Below are 9,350 nucleotides of genomic sequence, written 5' to 3'. Positions count from 1 at the left end.
CTTGGAAAAATTTGATGGAGTAGTCCCTCTATCTCTATATTTAGTTGTGTCCTAAATCTAACATTTTTTCAATTAATAATATTTCTTAATTTAATTTAAATAAAATAAATTACATGTTTCCTTCATACAAAACTGAAATCCTACCCAGGATGCAGTTCGGACCAGAATGTATTTGTGGATGGGGACTTTACAACATAGTATGAAGTTCTTGGCAAATATCTCAAGACTGGAGTTGGCTGTATATCCACAGGGTAGATGTAGAGGCCGGTTTAATCCTTTATGTAATAAAGTATCAAAAAAATCCTTTATGTAATAAAATCTCAAAACTGGAGTGGCTTCTGATAGTGTTGATTCAATTTTCACATTACTAATGCACCGCATGGAGACCTCAAGCTCACAGCAAAACGTGGCTTCTGATGGTGTTGATTCAATTTTCACATTGCTAATGGACCGCATGGAAACCATGGAAAAAGGTACACCACATGTCCAACTGCATATCCTAAGAGCACCCGCAGTGTGTTCCAAAATCAGGTAGTAAGCAATAAATGCTTCCTTACTACATGGTAGCAAACACTGTGAAAGTCGGTAGTAACAACTGGTAGGGTATAGCACTACTGCCGGGTAGCAAGAGAATATAAAACAATATCTCTGCAAGTTCACTGTTCACACAAGTTAAAGGCTGTGTTCACTTCCCTCTAATTCTTCCAAATTTTCCAAACTTTTCATCACATCGAAATCGCATCAAAACATTAAATATAGCAAATGACCCATACATGGAGTACTAAATGTAGATAAATAAAAAAACTAATTGCATAGTTTTGATGTACGTTGCGAGACGAATCTTTTGAGCCTAGTTAGCCTATAATAGGACAATATTTACCACAAACAAACGAAAAATGTCATAGTGTCCGATGTGACCTTTTCTACCAGATTTTCGCGGATCTAAACACACCAAAAAAAATGAAATGGCAGTTGGCTGTTGCTCCTCTTCACTCGTTCCTTCACAGGCGCAGTTGCTCGTTGCTCCTCCAGTCTTGTGGCTGCTTGTAGCCGTTGCCGCTACAGTTCTTCCAGGTTGCTAGGTAGCCGTTGCTTTTCTTCCAGCCGTTGCCGTTACAGTTCTTCCAGGTTGCTAGGTAGACGTTGCTTCTCTTCCAGCCGTTGCTTCTCTTCCTTGTCTACAAAAACAGAGACATGGCAAAGCTTAAGTCAGTCCCAAACCTCATCCAATTGTGCTAGATGAAATGGATCCCTCCAACAGAGATTTCACGAATTTTTTCCCAAATCAACACCCAGCAAATGCTAGTGAAAACTCCCCTCCTCAACAATTCCTCATAGGTTTCCCCCAATCCGCATTTCCCCAATACCCAGCTCCAAATTTTCAAAACTTCCCCCCTTTTGGCTCTGCTCCAGGCAACTATCCACCATATGTTGGTTCTTCTCCAAGCTTCCATGGCATTCAGCAACATGCAAATTGGTTGCAATCGAGTTCAGGTTTTCGACCCCAACAAAGTTTTGTACACTTACCAAATCCAGTTTCTGGAGCTGCAGCCAATAGTTCTTCTCATGGATCCGAATCAGCCTCTCCATGCCCTACAAGAGAAGAAGTGAATAATATTGTTAACCTTGAAGAGTCAAGTGGCAATAGGGATGATGGAGGGAGGAGAGGTACAAGGATGAATTGGACAGAAGATGAAAACATAAAACTCCTTAGTTCTTGGTTGAACAACTCAGTGGATCCCATAGATGGCAATGACAAAAAGTCAGAATATTATTGGAAGGCTGTAGTTGCAGAGTTTAACAGCAATACAGCAAGTAATCGCAAAAGGACAGTTGTGCAGTGCAAGACACATTGGGGTGGTTGTAAGAGGGACATTTCAAAATTCTGTGGAGTTTATTCTCGAGTTAGAAGCACTTGGAGCAGCGGACACTCTGATGACACATGGAGAAGGCCCACAAGGGATCTACCGATGTTCAACTCCAAACACATGGTGATCTGCAGAAGGCCGCCGGACCGCCGGACCGCGAGCCGGCCGCGTACCTCGCCGGACCAGCCACCCCGCCGGTTGCGGGCGCGCGGCTTCGCCAGTCGTCGCTGCGTATTGCTCCGTCTAGGTGCGGCGCCGGCCGCATCGACCACGAGCCAGGGGCGGCGCGGCCACCGGCCATGAGCCGCGGGCGGGCGGCCGAGCGGGCGGGGGCACGCGCGCCGCGCTATCGCGAGACACGGGAGGCCGGGATCTGGGATGGAGAGGAAGGATTCGCCGCAAGATGAAGATGGATCTCGTCTCGCAGAGGAGGAATTTTTCCTGCGCTGTGGAACATTCTTGGTTCTCGCGGGCAGGAATCACGGGGAGGTTGGGGGCGATCCAGGGGCCGCGTTCGGCTACGGGTAAAATCAAGATTTCAAAAAGACGAACTTACTGGTAGTACTAAATGTAAATGTAGTCTATTTGTAAAATTTTTTTAGAGACGGATGTAATTTTTTGAGATGAATTTAATGACGATAATTAATGGTCAAAGATCTTATTAGATTCGTCTCGCGATTTACACGAGGGTCGTGAAGGTGGTTTTGTAATTAGAGTTCATTTAATACTCTAAATTAGTGGTCAAAGAGCCAAAAAAAATTCGCGAAACTTTTTTCAGCCTTAACCAAACACGGCCAGGAGTAGTTTTTTTATTCAGTGGGTCCCACCTTATTCTCGACCCCAGATATAACCATTGTGCTATTTGACATAGTTGCTTACTATTTGATTGGGTCCCACTCTTACTTACCGGTCGAAGAACATACACTGCGGGTGGCCTAAGGCTGCCTACTTTATCTTTGATCGAGGCCCTTAAATTCAAAAGTGGCCCTGGGTCAAAAAAAAATGTAAATCTCGCATCTTAAAGAGTCAAACAATCTTAAATTTGACCAAATTTATAAAAAAATAGTACTAATACTTATGTTACAAAATAAGTATTATTAGATTAATCATGTATTATATTTTCATACTAAATTTAATTAGAGATATAAATGTTAGTAATTTTGTTTATAACTTTGATCAAATGTAAAATTGTTTGACTTCTCGAGAAATAAGATTTATATTCTTTTTGGGACAGAGGGAGTATGTATTTAGCAACTTTTTAGGCACAATCCAACCGAAGACCAATGCAACATTGTATCTGACAAAGCACATGAGAGTTTAGAGGAAAAAACACAAAAAATACATACCAGGAATGCATAATTCTTGGGGCTTTGTTTGGCGAGCTAAACTTGTAACAAATATCTAGAGACAGAAATATTATAGGGAAAAGAAATAAAGCATATTTTCAGGCTATTGCTAATCAAAGAAAAAAAAAAGGAAGAGTATCTCTCTGGTCCTGATGAGGAAGTTATAGAAACTAAAGGCATGCTATTGATGGCAACTAACTTTTACAAAAACCTCTTTGGTTATGAAGAAAAGTTAGGTTTCCAATGAAGAAACGGATATGTTAAGTGCTCCATTTTCAGAAGAAGTCAGGCAGGCTATTTTTTGTTCCTACGCTTATGGGGCTAAAGGATAAGATGGCTTCCCTTTTTTATTTTACCTAAAATTGTGGGACTTAATTAAGAAAGACTTTATAGCTTTGGTTAGGGCTTTTGAAAGAAATGAGTTAGACATTGCTAGAGTGAACTATGTAATGTTGACTTTTGAAGAAATTCAGACTTGTAGCTCTATTTAATTGTAGCTTCAAAATTTTTAGCAAACTTTGAACAATATATTGATCACTATCATTGATAGATTGATCTCACCAAATCTGATGGCCTTTAGAAAAGGTAGATACATATTACAGAGCGTGGTTGCAGCTCATGAGATTATTCATAAAGTTGCTAGGAAAAAGAAAGCTGGTATCATTTTGAAGTTGGACTATGAAAAGGCTTAGGATAGGGTTGATTGGGACCTCTTTGAGGAAGTGCTCAAATCTAGAGATTTTAGTGGGACCTGGATAAACTAGATTACTAAATAACGATTGGCTGAGGGTACGAAAGAGATTTGAAAAACGTCTCAATAGTTGGAAAGGGAAAATCTTTCAACTGGAGGCCGTTTAACTTTAATCAATTCGGTTCTTAGCAGTCTGTCCATGTACATGATGTCCTTCTTTGAGATACCAAAGGGTGTTCGTAAAAAGTTGGACTATTTCCATTCCAGATTCTTTTGGCAGAGCGATGAGCACAAGAGAAAATATCGCTTAGCAAAGTGGGATATCTTGTGTCAACCGAAAGAACAAGGAAGACTAGGGATACATAATCTTGAATTAAAGAATATAGCGCTGCTAAGCAAATGGCTGTATCGACTGTTGACAACGGAAGGTACTTGGCAACAGATCATTAAAAATAAATATCTAGGGAGTAAACCCATTGTTCAAGCCCAATGGAAGAGTGGTGATTCTCATTTCTGCGCTAGCCTCATGAAAGTTAAAAACGACTTCCTAAAGTTCAGATCTTTCATCATCAAAGATGGGTCTCAAATAAGATTCTGGAAAGATGTTGTAGCGAAAATGGCCTCTCATGCCATATTTCAATATAATGTTTTGGCGATTGATGACACACACAACACTTGGACTAATATGATTGTTAAGATAAACATTCCCAGGCTTTTAGGTTCAAGTGATGACAAAGAGAAGATAGGCGCAGCTAGGCAAAGAATTGAAGAGACCGTGAAGAAATTCAAGTCAAAACGAACAAAACAGAGACAATTTGCTATCACCGGTTAAACCGATGTTATGCACCGGTTTAACCGACGTTAGGCAAATTGTACTCATCGGTGCAATGGACCCAGAAAGCTGAGACTAGGGTTTTGCGCCGGATGAACCGACGATGCCTGAAGACAACTCGTCGGTGCAATGACTTGAAGTGAAGACAGACTCAGAGACACCGGTTAAACCGACGATAAAGAAAAAGTGAGCGTCGGTGCAGTTGTCCAGAGACTCCATTTTTCGGGGGTTCTGAACTTTGCACTCACCGGTTAAACCGACGTTAGTTTTGAGAGCGTTGGTCGATTGATCAAATAGCCGTTGGAAGTTTGTAATGGCTAGTTGCTGGGAAAATACACTCACCGGTTAAACCGGTGATGACAAGAACTGAGCGTTGGTTTAACCGGCGTTAAGGGTTTTTTGTCAGCCTTTTCCCAACGGCTAGTTTGGGGTGTGTGGGCTATATATATGCCACCCCACGGCTCATTGGATAGTGCTGGAGACCAAGGAAGTATACAAGAGCCAAAGATCATCTCAACCACCATAGAGCTTCATTGTACATCATATAGGCTTAAGCACACTTGTGAGAGTGCTTAGTGCTTGTAATAGGGATTAGTTCTTGCGAGAGCTCCCTTGAGAGAAACCTTGCTGCGGCAAGCAACTTGTGATCCGTCGTGTGACCCTCCGTCTTGGTGTGGAGTGGCAATGACACTTTGTGCGGGGGAAGAGGAGGCCCCCTCCTTGGTGGAGAAGCTCCGTAGTGGATTTCGGCCGAGTGACCGAGAGAGACGGTGGCGGTGCACGAGACTTAGTGTCTTGTGGGCACTTGCCTTTGCTTGCCGGCATCGCCTTGGTGGCGTAGTGCAAGACGTGATCGGAAGAGTCTCGGTGTCCCGTGGACGTAGGCGTTTGTGCCGAACCACGTTACATGACCGTGTCTACTCGGGAGTTTGCATCCCTCTTGCACTTACCTCTTTACTTATCGTATTACGCTTCCGCATTTACTCTATCTTGCATGCCTTTACTTTCCTAGGTAGTTTGATTAGGATTGGCTATAGGTTGCAAGTTTTTAAGGGTAAGTAGAGAGTAGTATAGATAAACCTTAGTCATAACTAGCATGTGTAGGACGTGTTAGGTTTATTTTATGCAAGTAGTTTGAGCCCTAGGACAAAAAGTGATTAGCGACCCTATTCACCCCTTCCCCTCTAGAGTCGGACACCCCGGTGATCCTTACAGACGTATGGCTAGAAAACGGATCTCTACGTGAACAATATCCTCAACTCTATAATATCACTCGGAAAAAATAAGACAAGGTTGCTGATGTACTCAGCACACCTTTACTCAATGTTTCCTGGCGTAGAGACTTAATTGGCAACAAACTTGTGATGTGGAATAACCTTATTTCACGTCTTGCAACTGTTGAACTAAGTCAAGAGGAGGAGGATGAGTTCATAGACTGGTCAGGTGTTTTTTCTGTAAAATCACATTACTTAGGTCTAATCAAACAGAATACTCCTAGCTTAAATAAGGATGTGTGGAAAATAAAAATCCCTCTCAAGATAAAAATCTTTCTCTGGTACCTTAGGCGTGGAGTTGTATTAATAAAAGATAACTTAGCCAAACGAAACTGGCATGGAAATCAACAGTGCTGTTTCTGTCATGAGAATGAAATGATACAATATCTGTTTTTTGACTGTCGATTTACAAGGCTGGTATGGGCTACTGTGGTTGCGGCATGGCGTCTCTCTCAACCTCGCAATGTATCAAATATGTTTGGGAATTAGACGATTGGTGTACCTAAAGAGTATAAACAATTAGTCCGTGTGGGCGTGGCAGCCTTGCGTTGGTCTGTTTGGTGCTGCAGAAACTCTGTGATTTTTTATAATAAACAACCATCCTTTTTGCAGGTAATCTACTCTATAACCCACTGGCTATGCACGTGGGCTATCCTTCAGCCGTCTACCTCGCAGGACGTACTTGTAGCGGCGTCTTATTTTTTGGAGCAGGTGGCCAAGAAATTTTTTACCCGGACACATGGGTGGCGGTCTAGTCTTAGGATTGACTGTCATTAGTTTGTCCAGTTTTGTAAGACTTTTATAGGCTGTGTGTCTTTTTGGCGGAGGTCGAAAAAAATTTAAAATGATGTATCATCTTGATGTATCACTTTAAAATTAATAAAAATTCCTTTTTCAAAAAAAAAAGCTCCAGTGCTCAATCCGACCGATGAGTTCACACCAGACGAACCAAACTTCAATTCGATAGATAGAGCGTACGCATCGATTTGTGGGTCCTGCAGGTATATCAAAAAAATATCTGCCTTCTTGGCGTGTGTCCTCTTCGCGCTAGATATACAGGCAGTTGGGAACCGTTCGTGCCCTCTAGGCGAATTTTTTATTCGCTTGAGTCGAACCGAGTTTAGGGTTCAATTTCCAGTTCAGTGTGCATGGTTCGGTCGGAAGCTCACAAGTCGATTTTCAACAACACACTAGAGCTGGCCTAAGATGAAAAGAGGAGTTTCGATTTGTTCTAGACTTAGATGATGAAAATGGTAGCTATTTACCGGCTGGGAAGGGACTGTGACAATGAGACCACATATCTCCTCTTCTTTTCAACTTTGTGGTTAATGTTTTTAAAAACAACTCTTAGTAGAGCGGCAGGCAGGGCTGATTCAAGGTCTTCTGACAGATATGTGCGAATGTGGTATTGTCGGTCAGCAATATGCGGAAGACACTTTTATTTTTTCTTAAAAATGACTAGGCAATTATGCCCATGCGTTGCTACGGACAAAGTTGCTCTCGTTGGTGATCCGGAGGCGCCTCGCGCCGCCGCCCACCACCCCATCCCGGGCCGTCTTCGGTGGCCGCCACCGCCGCCGGCAACTGTCTGAGCGGTGGCCCCAAAGCTGGCTCTGCTCGTGCCTTCCCCCCTTCCTCTCTCTTCCCTCCCGCCTCTCTCCTCAGCGCCTTCAACCTTGCTCGTCGGCGCTCCACTGCCGATCGTCGGGCCAGATCCAGCACCCTCCTCACCGGATGAGGGTCCCACGGGCCAGATCTGTCTTCGCCCCTCTCTCTCGACCGGCTAGCGTGTTGTGCCCCCAAGGGTTCGGTTGGACAGGGGCATGCGGCCGCGTTGCCGTCGCCGGCGCTTCCTCTGGTCGCGCCGCCCTTCCTGACAGGCCCTGCTCCGGTCATGCGGTGGCTTGTCCTGCCTCGGTGGACAGGGGCCCATCACCGCCATTACTCGCCCCGAGGAGGGTTGCCAGGCGCTTGCGCCGCCTCCAGGAGGGCGCTCCTCCTCGTAGGGGCTGGTGCTGGTGCTCTAGCCCTGGGTCGTCGAGCGCCGACGCTCCCTCGGCCCGGTTCTTGGCGGCATCTAGGGGCGTGTTTGATAGGGTGGCTCGTGGGCTCGGCTGCGCTCCCGGGAGCCCAGTCCAGTGTTTGGCTCCACTTTTGTCTCCCCCAGCCCGGCCTGAGGGGGCCAAAACCACCCCTCCGCCTGGCTGCTCGCGTACACGAGAAATTGGCGTAGCTGGGGAGCTCGGCTCCGCGCGGCGCAAGGCGGGCGATTTCGGCCGGCGGTGAGTGGCTCGCGCGGGCTCGAGCGAGAACGGTGAAACTTCTTGCGCCATCCCTCCTCCGCGAAATCCATGGCCTATAAAGGGAAGCTTTCTCCCTCTCGCTGATTTCCCCCGTTCCCTCTCCCTCACTCCAGTAACGTGAGACACCAGCTAGGGTTTGGCGGTGGTGTGCGGCGAGCACGCCTTCGTCCCCGGCGGCTTCCTCTCTATTCCCCCACCGCGGTCGTGCTTGTACTCGGCGACACACCTCCTTCCTCGCTGGCACTCCGGGCGACACGTTTCTTCCTCGGTGATGGTGTTCACCTAGGTTTGGTGCGGGCCGGATCTGCTTCCTCTTCTTCCTGTTCTTCAGGTTCCTTTGCCTCCTCCGAGCACCCCAAGGTGAAATCGACCCCCAATCCTCCTCCTTTCTTTGTTGGCATGCTGCTGGGGTTCAGTTGTTGTGATTAACCCGATGTTTTTAGTTTCGCTGCTTTATGGATTTGCTGTGGTCGATGATGTTGTCCATGCTGCAGTGGGAGGCTTGTTCAATCAAGCAGGCGTGCACAATATTTTGTTTAAAGCTTACATTTCCATGCTGAAATTTAGATGTTCTTTGAATTAACATGCATGTAGATGTATCTTTATGATGTGCCTTGATGGTCAGGCAAGCTACTGGGATGATAGTTTCCATGGTATCTGTTGTTGTTCCTACTCTCAAGAGAGTGAGGGATGAACCTAAAACTGAGCCTAACTTAGATCCTAACCCTTTCCTGTATGACCTTAGAAGTGATGCTGAGCCTATGATGCAAAAATAATCATTGAATCACAATTGCAATCGGTGCTTTGTTTGAATCACAAACCGTAACCGTGAGCATGCACCTATTGTGATTGTGACTGTGAACCTTGGTATTGTGACTGTGAATTGTGACTGTGAACCATGGTATTGTGACCGTGAACCTTGGTATTGTGATTGTGAATTGTCACCTGTGACCATGAACCTTGGTATTATGACTGAATTGTGACGGTGAAAACCTTGGTAGAAATGATCAACTCTTGGAGATGCTCTTACTAATGA

Source organism: Panicum virgatum, chromosome 3K (genome assembly GCF_016808335.1).
Source record: "Panicum virgatum strain AP13 chromosome 3K, P.virgatum_v5, whole genome shotgun sequence".
Lineage (NCBI taxonomy): Eukaryota > Viridiplantae > Streptophyta > Magnoliopsida > Poales > Poaceae > Panicum > Panicum virgatum.
Note: the sequence above shows the minus strand (reverse complement) of the source record.